We start from the raw sequence: 19,407 nt of genomic DNA, 5'->3' as shown, positions 1-19,407 counted from the left end.
AGGTAACCTTGGGGATATTTGATCTCAAATATATTTAATTTTATAAATGTTTTCTTTTGAGTCCCTTGCTAGATATTTGCTGCTTTTGCTACACAGCATTCGGTTGAGCCAATATTCCAACACCAATTGCATGTGGTGGTCAGCTGACCTGAAATAGGAAAAGGTAAGACACAGGGATTAATAACCTAGCTGGCAAAGTACAAAATTTAATTTTAGATATATGTATATCTATAACAAATGGTCAGTGTGGTGCTTCCAATTTTTTTGCTGTTCATTTAGGTCCCTCCAGTTACATTGGTGATCAATGTAACTGGACAGTGTCCCTGTAATATTATTGATCAGTGCAGTGCTTCAGTTACATTAGTGGTCAGTTTATTGCCCCCAATTATATTGATGGTTGGCATAGTTCCCCCCGGTTAAATTGGTGGTCAGTTTAGTACCACTAGTTTATTTAGTATCACAAGTTACATTGGTCCAGTGAAGTGTCTCTAGTTACAGTCAAAGCAGTTCCCCTGTTACACTGGGGGCCCATGAAGTGCACACAGTTACATTGGTGGTCAATGCAGTGTCCCTGTTCTTCAGTGTAGTGAAGCAATTATGTTGTAGTCGGTTTAGTACACACAATTGCATTGAAGAGCAGTGTAGTGCCCCTAGTTACAGTTAGTGTTGTGCCACCATTACATTGGGGGTCAGTGCAGTCTCCCCAGGTTCATTACTGGTCAGTTTTCTACAACCAGTTACATTGGTGGTCTGTTTAGTACCACCAGTTACATTGGTCCAGTGAAGCATACCCTGTCACACTTAGTGAAGTTCCCCCATTACACTGGGAATCAGTGTAGTGTCCCTAGTTATATAAGTGGTCAATGTAGTGTCCCTGTAATATTAGTGGTCATTGTAGTGCCCCAGTTACATTGGTGGTCAGTTTATTATCCCCAAATGCATTAAAGGTCAGTGTAGTGCCCCCAGTACCAGTTAGTGTAGTTTCCCTATTACATTAGGGATCCGTGTAGTTCCCCCCCCCCCCAGTTACATTGATGGTCAATCTAGTACTACCAGTTACCTTTGTACAGTGAAGAGTCCCCAGTTACAGTCAGTGATGTTCCCTGGGGGTCTGTACAGTGCACCCAAATACTTTGATGGTCATCGCAGAACACATAGGTTAGTATAACCATTTACATTTACAGTAAATGTATTGCCCCCCTTTGTACTGGTAGCTACCTCCCCCTCTCCTCTTCTGGTACTCTACTGGTAACACTGCTTGGAATTTCCATGCAGCACTTATAGAACAGATTTACTGAATGGTATTTTTAAAGCAGAGCTCACCCTTCTATCCATGTCTTCATGTTTTATTTTGTTGAGAAATCACTTTGAAATCACATTTCTAGCCACAGCCATCTTAACCACTTTCAGACCGGACCATTTTGCTGGTCAATGACCAGAGGTCTTTTTACAATTTGGCACTGCGCTGCTTTAACTGGTAATTGCGCAGTCATGCAATGTTGTACCCAAACAAAATTTGCGTCCTTTTCTTCCCACAAATAGAGCTTTCTTTTGATGGTATTTGATTGCCTCTGCGATTTTTATTTTTTGCGATATAAACGTAAAAAGACCGCAAATTTTGAAAAAAAATGATATTTTCTACTTTTTGTTATTAGAAAAATCCAATAAACTCAATTTTAGTCATACATTTAGGCCAAAATGTATTCAGCCACATGTCTTTGGTAAAAAAAAAGTCAATAACTGTATATTTATTGGTTTGCGCAAAAGTTGTCACATCTACAAACTAAGGTACGTTTTCTGGAATTTACGCAGCTTTTAGTTTACGACTGCCTATTTTTATTTTTTTTACACAAAGTTGTCACTAAATGATATATTGCTCACACATGCTATGGGCATATGTGAAATGACACCCCAAAATAAATTCTGATGCTTCTCCTGAGATTCTGCTGCGGACCAAAAAAAGGGTCCTGTGCGAATTTGCGGCGGGTGCGGCGAATGGCTGAACTCGAATCGCACAGAGATCGGATGTGATTCGCACTGCAGTGCGGTGCGAATCACATCCGTTCTCATAAACCGCTGCAATGTGAACCCAGCCTTAGTGACACTGGCGACAGGGGGTGATCACGGGGTTAAACCTTTATTGGGGGGGTTAGGGGGGTACATTAGAACTAAAGGGGGCTAACCCTAACTGCCCTAACAGTTATTACAGTCACAAATGACACCAATGCAAAAAAAAAAAAAAATGCAATTGGTGTCACTGTGACTGGGGGGGCAGGGGTAATTGGGGGGTGATCGGGGGGTAAAGGGGGGGTGTGAGTGTGCCTGGCATGTTCTACTGTGAAGTGTCGTGTTGGTGCAACTTACCGATCCTCTCTCCTCGGTGCCGGAACGAAAAATACCGACACGGAGGAGAGATTACATCACTTCCTCTCCTGTGTTTACATTACAGGAGAGGAAGTGATGCAATGCTTCACTCCCATTCGTCAGGAGCGATCACGAGGGGGTGGCCATGAATGAATGGCCGCCCCCTCATCCCGGATCGCTCCTGCACGGATACCGACCGCCGCTGGCACCGGGGGGGGGCCCGATCGGGCCCCCCACCCGCGGGAAGGCAGGGACGTACAGGTACGCCCATATGCCTGCCTGTGCCATTCTGTCGACGTACATCGCCGTGCGGCGGTCGGCAAGTGGTTAAGCAAGAGCAGATGAATTAGGTAGCATTTACTTCCTGGAGACCATCTGAATTTAGCACAGGCATGCAGACAACAGAGGGTGCTTAGCTGAGCTACTCCCCTCCTCCAGATGAAAAGAAAAAGCTACCCTTGAATACTCCTGAGATGTATAACATCATGTTGGCCCAGGCCAAAAGTTAAAACAAGTAATTATAATATACCTTCCTATCTGTTTACTAATGCTTGCTTGCTCCACTTTAACCGGTTCCCATCTGGCCTATGTGGGAATGACGGCTAGACGGGCCTCTAGTCTATCCAGGTGGACATCATAAGGCATCCTCCAGGATCACGCTCCCAGTGTGACCATGGGCCATGCAGTGGCAAGATCCATCACCGGCTTTGTCCACCAGACACAGCCAATAACTGATCAGTGTACTGGTCCGCTGCCAGTACCACGTGACTGTTGTAACCATCACAGCAGGTCATATGACAGTTGTAAACAATGGAACTCTTCCTTTCAATCCATCCATTGTGTACAATTGCATACCTCCCGACTGTCCCTGATTTGGAACAAAGTCCCTCTGTTGCTCATTCCTCCTCATTTGTCCCTCATTTTGGTCTGATCTAAATAATTGTATATAAAATGCATTATTTATCTTTCAAAAAGTGTTTCCCGGTGATAAACCTTTCATCCAATTACTACATTGCTGTATTTGTAAACTTCAAAAGCCAGTATAAAGGAATAGTAGTAGTAAAAAATAAAGCACTTGTGGGTTTAACTAATAATTGTTTTGTATAATTCTCCTTTAAGGGGGCTTGACAGGAGGTGTGTCCAATGCCTACATACATTTGCTCGATCCCAGCTCAAAATGTTGGGAGGTATGCAATTGTGTTGCTAGCTGTGATTGGTCACAGTGATCACATGGTACAGACTGGGCCAATCATGGTCCACCTGTGCCATACAATCAGTTCCGGCCAATCACAGCTAATCACGACAAAACAAACTGAATGAATCGATTTCATTCAGTAAATTGCTTGCATATGGCAATTAAATTCAAAACAAAACTGATCACTACCACAGTGTAGTACAATGTTACTATGGTAACATTATATTGTATTATGGTCAAAGTGCGTAAAAAAAATTGGAAAAAGAAGAAAACTATAATAAAAAAATTAATAAAAAAATAATATATATATATATTTTTGTACTGTCACCAGTCAGTGTCTCTGATCATCGCCACACCAATTGCATGTTGATGCTGTACTGCACTGGTTATAGCATGTAAAAAAAAAAAATTATGACAAAAGATTACAACTTCAGAAAACTCGGGGATGAGTCCTGCATACGGCGTCTATGGACACCGAATGCTGGACTCAGGAGAGCACCAGCAAGGTAACCCCCAGGAGAAAGCTTCTCCCAGGGGGTTATCTGATGTAAGGAGGAGCCAAGAGAGCCACCGAGGGACCCCAGAAGACCAGGTTCTGTGCAAAATGAGCTGCACAATGGAGGTAAATATGATATGTTTGTTATTTAAAATAAAAAAAAAATAAAAATAAAAAAAGGAACCTTTAGTATCACTTTAATGCTTCATATAAAGCACAAGCACTAATGTGAAAGGAAATTTTGCTTAGTATATTGGCGCAAAAAAAAAAAAAAAAATACAATTTTACGTATTTCTTACCTGTAATTACCAAACAGCTTAAGATCAAAAAGACAAAGATTTTATTCATGGTTATGGAAGCCCCGTTCAGGTTTGAAGGCTGATAGTTGAGTTGCTAATGCGGACTTGTAGTCACCTGTCTGAATCTAGCTTTGAGTGATGAGTTATGGTGACAGGATAGATATTTATACTTTATTAAGTGTCGTGCCAAGGGGCAAATAGTTCCTCTTCCATTCAGCAGGGGCGTTACTAGGTCTACAAAAGATCTGGGGCTAGAGCCCACAGCAGTGAAGTAAAGAAAGTCATATGCTTGGGCGGGCATAAACATGTATATAATATACTAAACAAGTGCATTTGTTTTAGTCCGAATGCATCTTCGTCCGAATTTCGGGTATTTTTGTTATCGTTTTAACAAACGATAACGAATGTGTAGAATCTGAAAAAAAAAGAAAGATCCGACATAAACAAATGCTTTATTTTCGTTTTCATTGTGACAAGAGTTCGATATAGATAGGAGATTCGCCATGACACTGAAAATAGCGATCTGTGTCCATCGAACCTGTGGTCGAATGTGCCTAACCTTAGCTCTATTAGTCCAAGATTATTCTACATAGAGAGAAAAGGTTCGACATTATAGAGACAATAGCAAAAAAGGTCGAATGTGCCTAACCTAACTCCCTTAGTCCAAGATTATTCAACATAGAGAGAAAAGATTCGATATGAAGATTCGACGAAGCAGTCACCATGAATGGACATTTATGGTCAAATGCTCTGCTCATAGACTATAGAAGAATTCTAATGTTGGTTGACTAGTAATAATAATTAATAAATATAATTATTACTAGTGTTACACAACATTAGAATTCCACTATAACTTGTAGGCGGAACATTCAACAGGAAATGTACGATTGCGGCGGCATACAGTTTAGCTGCTTTGTCGAATCTTCTTAGACATCATAAGCCTTCAATGACAGATTCGACCTTAATTATTTCAGATTTTCAGAAGAATGCATTTTTTAACGAAACAAAATAAATAAAGACAAATTTCGGGAGTAACTAAAGAAATGTATTTTTCGGACGAAAAATGCACATGTCTGTAATATACACGTGTGTTTGAACATGTATGTATGTATATATATATATAAAAACATGTGCCCCTTTACAGGCATACTATACACACCTCCCAGGTACGAAATTTAAAGGATTACACTTTTATTGTTTCATTTTAAGCATTATTAAAATCACTGGGCCCGAAAAAAAGGCAGTTTTGAAAACTTTTTTTTGCATTGATACATGTCCCCTGGGGCAGGACCCAGGTCCCCAAACACTTTTTAAGACAATAATTTGCATATTAGCCTTTAAAATTAGCACTTTAGATTTTGAAGGTTCAAGTCCCATAGACTTTAATAGGGTTCTAAAGTTCACACGAAGTTTAGGTCTGTTTGCAGGTTCTGGTACGAACCGGAGGGTGTTCGGCTCATGCTTACTTTACACCCAAAACATCAGGTTTTTAAAAATCAGCTTCTTATATACTGACCCCTAGCATGGGCTAGGGGTCAGTATATAATAACCTAATTGGGAGATTCTTCAATCCATGCTATAAAACAAGGATGGAGGAATCTGATTTTTCATCTGTGTATCCAGCTCATGAACGCTTTCAACTAAATATATCTAAATCACAAACTTTTTAAAAATTTGCATAGGGTAGCAAGTGTTCCCTTCTTTTCCTGTCCCGTTGACACAACAGAAAATCTGAAGGGTCTCCGAAGTGAGCTGAATCTACTCTAAGACAATTGTCACTGCAGCAAGTGTCCACATTGGAAGATTTGTTCTATCTTTCTGTTCTAGTGGCAAATAAATATTTAGTTTTTTTCCTGACTTTTGGTGCCTGTGTCAATGGCCAGCGGGACAAATAGAAAGTGTGACTGTACTTAACAATGACACAGACACTAATTAAAACCTCAAAACTATGAAGGTTCCAATGGGTTACAACCAGAAGGTGCTGGGACTGTAATGCTTATTCACGCACAGTGGTTAAGGTAAAAATAATCATTTGGAGATATCACTGACTCAGATAAGTCAGCTCTCCTGCAAACAAGTCTACCCTCCAATGGGTACCCAGTAACGTCACTAGTAGCATAAACCAACAGAAGGAGCACCCGACCAAATTCATAAAGGAGTCAAAAACTGTTTTAATATTTCAGATCTAAAAATTGCTGCAATGAACCAGCTGGGAGAATAGTTTGCTCTGTAAACCTTTGACTGATGGTTTGGTTTCATTAAGGCCTCTTGTAGCGCCTTCCTAGATGGGTGCTAGGATTAGGTAAATTTTTTTTTTTTTTTTTTTTTAATTCGTTTATTGAGTTTTAGAGCCAGTTGTACAGAGTAAACAAAACATTTCGAAAAACACAACAGGTTGGCTCTGTCATACACTTCGGTGCAATGTACAAGCAGTAAAAGATATGAAATCGTATGTAAAAAGCGTTTAGTCGCCTATACAATGTGCACATCTGCTGACCTGCATGGACGTACCGTGCTATCTGTGGCAAAAGAGCTAGCTACCAGGGGGTTTCCAGCATCCTAGGGACGCCCCTCCTAGAGAGTAACATTATAGATCAGCTGTTCCATAGCTAGTCGGTCCATGCAGGTCCGTACCAGCACCGCGGGCCTACATGGCCGTGGCCCGGCGGGCCAAAAAAGAAGAGATAGATACAGAGTAGCAGAGGAGGAAAAAGAAAGAGAGAGAGGAGAGGAGAGGAAAAAAAAAAAAGGGAAGGGGGGGAGGGGGGGTAAGGGAGAGGGGTAGGTGTAGGTATCAGAAGGGACCACACAGGGGGACTCCAGATCCATCCATGAAAGATGGCCAAGGGCCTGCTTCCAGCTTCCCAGATTAACGCGCCAACATAGGCATCAGGCGGGTGCCAGGTCGGCCGCAGCGGCAACCTCCCGCAGGTATGTCTGAGTGCCAGTGAAGTACCTCCAGGGTCTCCACTTCTCACAGAACTTTTCCTCAGTATTGTAAAGGGTGGCGGTCAGTTCCTCCATCCAGAGAACATAATTAACTTTAGAATACCATAAGGTCTTTGTAGGGGGTAGGGGTTGCCTCCACATCGCTGGTATACATACGCGCGCCGCGTTCAGTAGTTGCATTGTCAGAGTCTGTTTATACTTCCGGACGGGCCGGTCTGTCAAATGAAGAAGGCATGCGGCAGGGTTACCCCGAAGATCCACCGAGGTAAGCTGCCTAATTGTCTCCACCACATCCCTCCAGAACGCGTCCAGCATAGGACACGACCAGAAGATGTGGATAATGGACCCCGTCGCGGACTGGCAACGCCAACACTCGTCCAAAATTGAGTCGTTCATCTTATGTAGGAGATAGGGAACCCTATACCACCGGGATACTATTTTATAGCCAGATTCTTGGAAATAGTTTGCGAGTGAGGCCTGGTGTGTCAGTGTTAAGATCTTCCCTACCTGTTGGGGGGTAAAGCATAGTCCAAGGTCTCCTTCCCACTGACAAATGAACGCTGGGGGGGGCCCAACGTCCATTGACGACAAGAGATCATACAGAAGAGAAAGAGTGTGGCGCACAGGTTCAGTTTTATGGCAAATGGTCTCAAATGGGGTCAGGGCCCTCGGCGTGTAGGGGGCCCGCCAAACCGCCACCAGGAAATGACGAAGCTGGTAAGCACTGAAAACATCAAGCGGCGGTTCCGCCAACCCCCCCACCGCCTGTAAACTTGGAAATGTCCCCGAAGGCCACACCTCCCCCAATCTGTGCTTGCCAATGCCCACCAGCCGACGAAGTCTGGCGTTGGTAAACCCTGGGGGGAACTCCGGATTCCCGATAATCGGGGTCATGGGGGAGGGAAGAGGTGAGAGATCGGTGGTGCGGAATAGTCTCCTTGTCAAGGACAATGTTGCCCCAATAAGCGGGTGATCCCGCATGTCTTTCGGTAAGGACGCTAGTAGCCAAGGGGATGTCAACAAGGGGAGAGATGCGTCCTCGATTTCCATCCCCACCCACTGTTTGTGCGATGCATTACAATGCCAGTCCACGACTCTGGTCAGTAGGGTCGCCCTATAGTACCTACGCATAGCGGGTAGGCCCACACCACCCCGGTCCTTGTGTTTGGTAAGGGTCTGAAGCTTCGTCCTGGGTGGTCTCCGCGCCCATATGAATTTCCTAAGGAGGGACTTCAATTGTGCAAAAAATTTTGGGGGGACGTAGATCGGCAAGGCTTGGTATACATAAATAATTCTCGGCAGTGCTGTCATCTTAAAGGCGTTGCAACGCCCGAACCAGGTCAATGACAGGGAATGCCACCCCTCTAGATCCGATTTTAGTTTCCGCAACAGAGGGACATAATTGTGTAGATACAACTGCGCCACGTCCGCGGTGAGATTAACACCCAGGTATTTAATGGAGTCGGTTGCCCAACGGAATGCGAAAGCCGAGCGGAGGCCCTGGGCCTCGGCCTCCGGGACAGAGACATTCAAAACCGCGGACTTGGCGCAATTGAGCTTATAGTTGGAGAGTGTCCCATATACTCGCAGCGCCTCTAGAATGTTTGGGAGGGAGACGACGGGATTGGAGACAAAGAAAATGAGATCGTCCGCATAGGCTGCAAGCTTGTGGTGAGCTGAAGACTTCTGGAGGCCCGTTATGTTCAGGTCTTTGCGCACGTGACACATAAAAGGTTCCAGTGTCAGGATAAAAATTAAAGGGGACAGGGGGCACCCCTGCCGTGTCCTGTTAGAGATCGCAAAGTAGTCAGAGCGCCAGTCATTCACCTGCACCGCTGCCATAGGCCTAGAATACAACGCCGAGATCCAACTCCGCATGTTGGGGCCAAGGCCCACATGTGCCAGGGTGGCCTGTAAAAAAGGCCAGGCCACCCTGTCAAATGCCTTCTCTGCATCCGTGGAGAGAAGGAGGAAGGGCCTCCCCTCTCCATGGGCAGCATGAATCAGATTAAGAACCCGGGTCGTATTATCCCGTGCCTCCCGCATGGGGACAAACCCCACTTGATCAAGGTGTATCAAGCTAGGGATGTGCGGCACTAATCTGTTCGAGAGGATCTTTGCAAAAAGTTTCAGGTCCACATTTAAAAGTGCAATGGGGCGGAAATTCCCGCACTGTGATAGATCTTTCCCCTCCTTGGGTATTAGGGATATGAACGCCCGCAGTGAGTCAGCTTGTAGGTCACCCCCTGCCTTCACCGTATTAAATGCTTTAAGGAAGTGCCGTGTCAGTAGCTCCGTGTAGGTACGGTAGTATGTCAAGGTGAAGCCATCAGGCCCCGGAGCCTTCCGTGGTTCCATTTGGGCAAGAGCCACCTGGAACTCCTCAACTGTAAAGTCCGTTTCCAAAGCGTCGCGGACCTCCACGGGCAAAGTAGGCATACCGGAAGCCCTGATGTATTCCCCCGCCGCCGCCTTCTGAGTCGCTATGATCTCCGCGTTAGCCCCCGGTTGGAGGTTGTAGAGTTGATGGTAGTAATGAAGGAATTCCTGTGCTATTTCTATTGAAGTGTTGGCTTTGGTGCCCTGTCTAGTGGTGATAAATGGGATGAAGGTGCGCCTTCTCGGACCCTGCAAGGCTCTCACTAGCATCGCTCCAGGTTTATTTGAGAATTCAAAGAACGAGCGCTTCGCCCAGGCAAGGCGATGAACCGTCTTCTGATATAGCAGGTCCCGCAGCCTCCCCCTGGCACCAACTAGTGCCTCCAGGTGAGATGCCGCAAGGGACCTTTTATGAAGGAGTTCGAGCGAGCGCACCTCCCGCACCAGCGATTCTATCTGTCCGTCCCTCTCTCGCCTCCGCCGCGACCCGATGCGGATCAACGTCCCCCTTACCACACACTTATGGGCTTCCCAGATACACGAGGGGCTGAGGGCCGGGTCTACATTGTCCCTAAAGTAAAGTCTGAGCACCTCCTCCACCTCCTTCCGGACCTCGGGGTCCTGCAGGAGGGATTCATTTAGCCTCCACATGGGTGGGGAGCGGGCGTCTAAGTCCCACGTCAGCGTCAGGTGGATTGGGGCATGGTCAGAAAATGAGATATGGTCAATTTGGGCCGAAGTCACCCTGGGGAGGTCCCTGTGTTGGAGTTGAAAGAAGTCGATCCTGGAGTATGTATGGTGAACCGGGGAAAAGTACGTGAAGTCCTTCCCCTCCGGGTTCAGGACCCTCCATGGATCGACCAAGTTCAAGCCATGCAACTCCGCCTTAAGATTTTTAAGGCAGGGGTAAGTGAGGTGGGATGCTCCTCTCGATACATCCAGGAGGGGTTCCTGCGCATAATTGAAGTCACCCCCCATCAGAAGAACCCCCTCGCCCACTTCCAAGAGTATTGGGGTCAAGGTTCGCATGAAATCCAAGTGGCCCGTGTTTGGGAAGTATACATTTAACATAGTGATAATAGTGTTCCTAAGCCTACCCTTGACCAGTAAGTAACGACCCTGCGGATCTGCTCTCGTCTCCAATAAGGTCCACGGGACTGATTTCGCTATTAAAATACTGACCCCTTTAGATTTAGCAAAGGGGGAGGGCGCGTGATACACTGTGGGAAAGCCGCGGTTACCAAGCCTGGGGATCGCCTGCTGCCTAAAGTATGTCTCCTGTAAAAACGCAATCTGGGTGTTGGAGAGGCCCCGGACATTTAAGGAAGTGAATTTGACCCCCTGTGAAGGTCTACCCGCTGCGGAATGTGCCGCTGCGGACATGGTATTGCGTCAAGGAGGGGGGGAAAGAGAGGTAGGAGACAGGGAAGGGGAAAAGAAAAAAAAGAAAAAAATAAACGGGGGGGGGGGAGTGGGGAAAGAGAGGGGACAAGATGCAGGTAAAGAAGAAGGAAAAAGAAAAAAGAAAATAGGGAGAAAGGTTGGCACCAAAGAAGTGCAGAGGCAAGCGCCACAGCACTGGTGCCGTACTAACACTCTATCGTGCGAGCGCAAGTTAGCGCAACCTAGTAGTGGAACGTGAAAGGCTGGCTCAGTTAAGAAGTTGGGAGACGTGCGGGCCAGGCCGAGCCACCGAGTGAACAGATACATGTTAAGTAAAACCATAACCAACATTAACAAAAACAATTCCAATTCCGCTCCCGGGAAACCCCCACCCTCTCCAACCCGCGTGACCACCCCCTACCCCGCTGTTTCTCCACGTTATCACTCCTGTCTGCTATACCCTGCACGCAGGGGAACGGGGGGCAGTTCAAAAAGAAAAGAAAAAACAAAACAAACACAGCAGCTCGCTATTAATCCTGTCCTCAGCCCCGGGCAAGTGGGCGGTCCCCGGTCCTGCTTCCCCCCTGGCGACCAAGCAACCTGGCGCACGCGTCAGTTCCAGTTGAACACACAAAATGTCACCAGTGGGGGCAGGACGGGGAGCACCATTCCTGCATAGTACACCGAGAGGTCTCCTCCCAACCCCGTCAGGCAAAGGCCCGACAGAGTACCCTAGGCCACCAGCCAGCAGCCCAAACCCCAGACATAGCCCGAACACACATTATTCAAAAGAGTCCCCATATCCCCTCCAAAAGCTGGAACAAGTCTCAAACTTGGAAACAGAACACCTGCCCTATATGTGAGGCGGGTAAAGTTCACCTATCCTGAGTAGTTTCCTCCAGCCGGTGTGAGTCAAGGTTCGGGGGAGGCAAAGTCGACCCGGGGTTCCTGCCGAGATCTGGAGCGACGGCGTCTTCTGCTGATCCTCTGAGGTCTGGATGGCAACATCGGGGGGTTATCTGACAGGGGTAGACAGTCCAGCCAGTTCGGAACGGGGGTCTCGGGCACCTCCAGGAAAGCAAACAAGTCCAGGAGTTGCTCCGGCCATCGCAAGATGTAAGAGGCATTGTCCTTAAGGATAATCAGGTGGAAGGGATGGCCCCATTTGTATGTGGCCCCTGCACTCCTGATGGCGTCCAAGAGCGGACGCAATGCACCTCGCATCCGTAGGGTGGTACGGGACAGGTCCGGAAACACTTGCACCGTGGCACCATCAAAGTCTATCTGACCTTTCGTCCAGGCCTGCCGCAGAATATCCTCCTTTATGGAGTAGAAATGTACTCTGGCTAGCACATCCCTCGGGGCTGCAGGGTCTCCGCCTCTGGGGCCCTGCACGCGATGGACCCGGTCCAACTCCAGCTCCTCCGTCGGGGGTTTGTCGCGAAACACATTCAAAATGGCTGTCACTGTCGCTTTTAAGTCCCTGCCCATGGTAGCCTCCGGGAGCCCACGGATTCTAACATTGTTCCGGCGGCTTCGGTTCTCCCCGTCGTCCACGGATAGCTGCAGGGAGACCAATCGCCGCGTGTGGGACAGCTGAGTGTTCTCCAGTGCAAGCACCCGAGCCTCAAGGGAGCCCGTGACACCCTCCACCGCAGTCACCCTGGTATCAACAGAGTCTATGTGTTGCTTCAGGTCGTTGATCTCTCTAGACAGGGTACTCACTATTGTGGCTGTAGATTCAGCGATGTCCTGCTTTGTAGGGAGAAGGGCCATAAGCTCCCTCCAGGCTTCTGCTGGGGGCTGTCCCTGTGAAGAGAAGCCGGGCACCACACACAGGCCGTCGGAGCTCGGGATGTCCGGGGAGGGGATCGGCGAGTCCGCGCTCAGCTCCGGGGAGCGCTGTCCCAGCTGCGCCTGCTGTGTCCCCTTCCTCTTCGTTTGAGTTGCGGACGCCGCGGAAGATCGCGGAAGATCGCGGCGGCGCCATGTTGGCGGCTGCGGCCTGTAGTGAAGCGGCCGGCGTGCGGAGGAAATATGCCGCAATGTCTAGCTGCCTGCGGGCAGTCGGTGTCCCGGGAGCGGGGTCTGCTGCGGACATACGCTGGTCCGTGGATTCGCCGGCTGTATGCGGTGGTCAGCCCGGTCCCAGCACGGAGCTCCCTGAAAGCACGTCTCTACCGCGCCATAGCCAAGCCATGCCCAGGATTAGGTAAATTTAATTCTGGCTCACTAAACCCAGTGAAGCTGCAGTTTGTTGTATTTAGTTTTGTCTCACTGTAATCAGCGTGGCTCTGTTTCATTGTTCTGGCCTGTTCCGTGTTTCAGTGGCTGCTGGATTGCCTGTTTCCCTCTGGTTGGTCCACAAATGTTCTGGAAGTTAGTAGACAGAAAGAGTCTAATCAGCAGCTGACAATTTATAGAGCCCTGGCCAATCCCTGGAATCCTGGAGAGAGAGATGCCCAGATGGTGATTGGGAGTCTGTACAAATACAGAGAGCAGGCTGATCTTTTTTCCTGATGAGGTGATCGCAGCCTAGGGGAGCTGTTAGACCCTTAGGTCATTCTGTCATGTGGCTAGCTGGAGGCCTACTTTGCTGAGAATTGACGAAGATAGCTGGGGTGGCTATTATCCGAGGAACTAGTCTGGTACTGCAAGCTGAGAGTGTCTGGAAGATATTGGAAGGAGGCAACTCATTTCCCAAGGACATTAGTGAGTACAGACTGGTGTTTAATCAATACAATATGTCATGCTCAAAGAATCATCAAATGTCCATATTAATGCAAAAAACAAGAATGAATTTAATTATTATTCTTAGTGTCCATATAGCTGAATATATTCAAATACTTGTGCAAGTGTCCAAAGTGAATTAATCCATTAACATGTAGGTGGAAAAATATGAGTGATTCTCAACCAATACAATTAAGTGAAATCCTTCCCTCCACCATGAAAGCTGTCAGCGACACTCAAAAAAGATGTACTCTTACCAGAGCACCTAGACCTCCTGAATACAGAGAAATCAACCATTGTTGGACTCATGACTCTGTAAACATTTCAACAGGTGATCTCTAGGGATGAGCCGAACACCCCCCGGTTCGGTTCGCACCAGAACTTGCGAACGACCCCCGCGTTCGGTACGAACGTTAGAACCCCATTGAAGTCTATGGGACTCGAACGTTCGAAATGGAAAGTGCTAATTTTAACGGCTAATATGGAAGGTAGTGTCCTAAAAAGTGTTTGGGGACCTGCCTCCTGCCTCAGGGGACATGGGTCACTGCAAAAAAAGTTTTAAAAACGGCCGTTTTGGCGGGAGCACTGATTTTAATGACGATTAAAGTGAAAAAAAAAAAGTGAAATATTCCTTTAAATATGGTGCCTGGGGGGTGTCTGTAGTATGCCTGTGAAGTGCCACGTGTTTCCCGTGTTTAGAACAGTCCCTGCACAAAATGACATTAAACGGAAATAACACCATTTAAAACTGCTTGCGGTTTTAATGTTATATCTGGTTCCTGCAATATGGTTGAAAATCATTGAGAAACATGGCATGGGTAGCCCTCCCTGCCCATTACCAGCCCCTTTGGGTCTTGTACGCATATTAAGGGGAACCCCGTACCCATATTAAAAAAAGGAAATGCGTGTGGCCCCCAGGCCCTATATACTCAGAACAGCAGTATACAGGCGGTGCAAACAAGACAGGGACTGTGTAGGTTTGTTGTGTTAAGTTGAATCTGTTTGTCATTTTCAACCGGTACATTTTTAAAGTGTAGCTCCAGTCAAAAAAACTATCTTTAAGCTTTTTGGAAAACATAGGGAAGGGTTATCACCCCTGTATAATTTGTTTTGTCGTCCATCTTTTTTCATCTCACTTGCTGCTGTCTCCTTGCGTTTGCAAGTAGGAGATGTTTGTAAGTTGGATGTTTGAAAGTAGGGGCCTGCCCTATATTATAGCGGTATGTACTGGGTACAGAGCACGCAGACAGCACGCACTATCTCCTAACACTACTGACTGCAAGCTCTATTATTAACCACTTGTTAGCCCAATGTTTGCATAAAGTGAAAGATGAAGTTATGCTGAGTAAATAGATATCAAACATGTCACTCTTCAAAATTGCACATGCCCGTGGAATGGCGCCAAACGTCGCTACTTAAAAAATCCCCATAGGCGACGCTTTACATTTTTTTTTACTGGTTACATGTTTTGAGTTGCAGAGGAGGTCTAGGACTAGAATTATTGCTCTTGCTCTAACATTCTCGGCGATACCTCACATGTGTGGCACATGCGAGCACATGGGGACATGGGCGCTTTAATTTTTATTTTATTTTTTTATTGTTCATTTTACTTTATTTATTTTAGTTTGACATTTTTTTCCCCAAAAATATATTTTTGATCACTTTTATTCCTATTACAAGAAATGTAAACATCCCTTGTAATAGGAATATGGGGTGACAGGTCCTCTTTACAGTGAAATCTGGGGGGTCAATATGACCCCACATCTCACCTCTAGGCTGGGAAGCCTGAAATAAAAAATAAAAAAAAGATTCTGGCTTTGATCGTACTGGCGAGTTGGCGGGGTACTGCAGAGTAATGGCAGGGTACTGCAGAGTATGCACTGGTATTGCAGAGTATTGGCAGGGAATTGAGGGGTTAAATTCGGTGAGCAGCGATGTGGGCACTGCAGATGCAGCCCACATCGCTGCTGACACCGATCTCTTTCCCCTCCGCTGTACCGATCGGTACAGAGAGGGGAGGGAGGAACCGGCGTCATAACATGACGCCGGTTTGTTTCCAAGTGATCACTCCGTCATTTGACGGAGCAATCACGTGGTAAACGGCCGCTATGAGCGGCCGTTTACCGTGATCCATGATGCGCCGGGTCCTGTGGACCCGGCGGTCACGGATGCTCTCGAGTGCGCGCACCTCGGGGCACGTGAGAGCAGAATTCTGGGAGGCCGTTAATTAATGGCCTCTCAGAGTTAAACAACCGCCCTGAAGCCGTTAATCGGCAATGGGCAGTTAAGTGGTTAAAGCTAGATCACTATCTATATAGGTGAGGTGAATATAGTGGTGTATACTGCAGTCAGGGCACAGACAACAACCACTACACAGCAGCAAGATAGGAAATCAGCCAAAAACGATTGGTGTGTACTGTGTTGAAGGTACACAGAACACCCACTGCTTCAGATGCTAAGTAACACACTACAGGAGGCCGCCTCAAAGGCGGCCTTATATAGTGTGGGGCGTGCACTACACAGCCTGAGCTATGATGGCCAATCATGGCTCTCCTCGCTGCCGGCGCTGCGATTGGCCAAGCATGCGGGGTCACAGTGCATGCTTGGCCAATCATGGGGCAGCAATGCACTGCGCCACCGCAGAGCATTGTGGTCCGCGCGCGCGTCACTCGAATTTTGACGCGAACGGCCCAAACGTTCGGAATTCGCCGAACAGCAGAACAGCCAATGTTCGAGTCGAACGTACGTTCGACTCGAACACGAAGCTCATCCCTAGTGATCGCCAAGTCAGTGACAATATCTTAAACAAAAGGTCATAAAAGTGCATACCTGTCCCAGGCTTACAGTTGACTTCTTGATCACCACATCAGCTGTCCACATGATCTCCCAGCCCAGGAGGTAAACTGTCATTTTATCCAGATCTGGGCAGAAAATCCCTTGCAGGGGTCCTGGTATTGAGAATGTCCTTCCCGTCCCTCCCCTTTCAGTAACCTATACTGTCGAGGTTTGGCACAGGTGTCCTACTAGTCAAGAGTCAATGAACTCAAGAATTTCTCTATGGCCTAGCCCTCTTTGAAGTTGGCTAGATGTGTAAATGCCCTTTTGCAGTGTGCTCCTAGACAGAAGCCGTATTTCATATCATGTCCAAAGAGCAATGACATAAAGTTTCATTGAATAGTACACTCCTTAATATTTATTTTCCATTTTTTGCCTGCTTGCCCAGTTGTCTGACCCATGACAAGGACAGTTTCTGTCACCTGTATGCAACTTTGCTGGTGATTAATGAAGCATATTGAACAAACCACCTAGAAACTTGGACCCGCATTGATGTTTAAAGTCACAATGTTCTTTGGAAATGAACACTTGCTCTCAACGTGCCAAGCTGCAAACAAATATTTTATTCCACTGTACTTCTCATCCCTGATGTTGGTTCCTTTCCATTGTTTACAAAGGTAAACAATAATTTCAGACTTCCTTATTTGTACAGAAGCTTCTGTAGAGACCAAGAAAACTTTGCATCATTTCAAAATGGACTTTGCTGCAGAGTGTATATCTTCTGGCATTTTCTTCCGGGATTAGATTTTGCCCAGGGCTCCTAAAGTGTTCTACAGATCCACTGTCAAAGAACGTTACTGTTTATTGACTTATTATTAGATCTTTTGATCTTTCAAAATTAGTTCATTGCACCCCTTCTGCTCTTACTTAGCTGGTCAAGTCAATGCTCCTTTTGCATACAAGTGCTAATAAATTAAATATAACAGACTTCCAGAATCACAAAATTACAGAATTTCTAAAGCTGAACATGCCCTTTGCTCATTCACACTGTATCATATTTCCCAATATCCATCTCTCACACGGGTAGCCTTATTCCTCAATCAGGCATGAGCGGGATTAAGAAATGTAATTTCACTAACCAAAATACAGATATTTTATGATTTATGGCTTAATGCTTTGAAATTAATAGCGAGAGTGAAAGTAAAGTTGTTTTTGTGCTTTTTAACGTGCAGTGGGCTTTATGTTGCTTTAGAGGGTTATGGACGATCAGTGGCGGCTAGTGACGTTTTCAGATGTGGGGGGTGTCAGACCCCGCCCTTCCTGTTTAAACCATCCCACTTCTCATAAGACCCACACCTTATAGAATCCACCTACTACACTCCCTGTATTCCACCCATAGTGTCAGAAGTATGTAGCCCAGCATCACAGATAGAGTATATAAGTCAGCACAGAAACGGTATACAGCCCAGAATCACAGATAGGTGTATATAAGTCAGCACAGATAGGGTATACAGCCCAGCATCACAGATAGGGTATATAGGTCAGCACAGATATGGTATACAGCCCAGCATCACAGATAGGTGTATATAAGTCAGCACAGATAGGGTATACAACCCAGCATCACAGATAGGTCTATATAGGTCAGCACAGATAGGGTATACAGCGCAGCATCACAGGTAGGGTATATAGATCGCTCCCCCATAGGATATAGGGTATATCATAATAATAATAATAATACTTCAGCACAGATAGGTTATAAAGCCCAGCAGTACAGATAGGTGTATATAAATCGCCCCCCTACCACCAGCGCTGGGCTTGTGGTATTGGCAGCCCCCCAACCCACAGTGCAGGTATCACAGCATTTATACCCCCCACCTCCAGTGCGGGTATCAAAGTATTTATAACTCCCACCCACAGTGCGGGGATCACGACACTTATCTCCCCACCCATGGCGGGGATCGCAGCAAACCACTCCCACACAACAACTACAGTAAATACAGTAAGCATTTTGAAGTTATATTTAAACAATCTTTATGTTACTGAACTGATAGTGATTTCAATATGCAAGTATGCCATAAATCTAGTTGAGTTCACAAGAGCAAGAAACATTCTAAAATAACAGAAAAACGTACAACGGTGCTCTTTCCATTGGCTTATGCTTTGAACAATTAAAACCTTGCAGGGGTTCTGATCCTTCTTCACTCCATCCAAAACAAATCTAACACCCTCTAGTTTAGGCAAGGAGCTCCTCACAAATGTTCTTGCCAGGAGTAGTTATACTGGTTGATTAAAAGATGAAATTAATGCAGCGCAATAAACACGATAAGTCCATAAACAAATATAAAGGGGCCAATGGATTTCCAATAGTAGAAGACAAAGAAACCTTGTGGGGAGAAAGATTCCAATCCACTGAATGATCTGAGTGACAGACCCTCCACCAGCAAGTTAATATTCTTACCAGATATGGTGGACTTCTGAACTAACAGAAGGTTAAATACACTTGTATCCACAATGGGATAGAGATGGTTGGCCGGTGCAGCAATGGAACCAGATCATCCAGGGCGAGTATATAGATAAAATAAACACGATCTAAGTGTTCTCCATCAAGTTCACTTATTCAAGTAATCCACAGTATAAAAACTCTTGTAACAGTAACATAAAATAACAATACACGTAGATACTACTGTTCATCGGAGTGTTACAGATAAGTAAGGGAAGAATAGTGTTCACAGGTATATGTAGTACATCTGTTAGATAAGGTAGTTTATAGGCAAGAGGGTATAGGCACAACACGTGGAGAAGACTGGCCAGTCATTATGGGCATTAAATTAAGCAAG

This window comes from Lithobates pipiens, unplaced genomic scaffold (genome assembly GCF_037356315.1).
Source record: "Lithobates pipiens isolate NorthernLeopardFrog02 unplaced genomic scaffold, aLitPip1_a1.2 Scaffold_27, whole genome shotgun sequence".
NCBI lineage: Eukaryota > Metazoa > Chordata > Amphibia > Anura > Ranidae > Lithobates > Lithobates pipiens.
The sequence above is the reverse complement of the archived record's forward strand: the minus strand, read 5'-3'. Positions refer to the sequence as shown.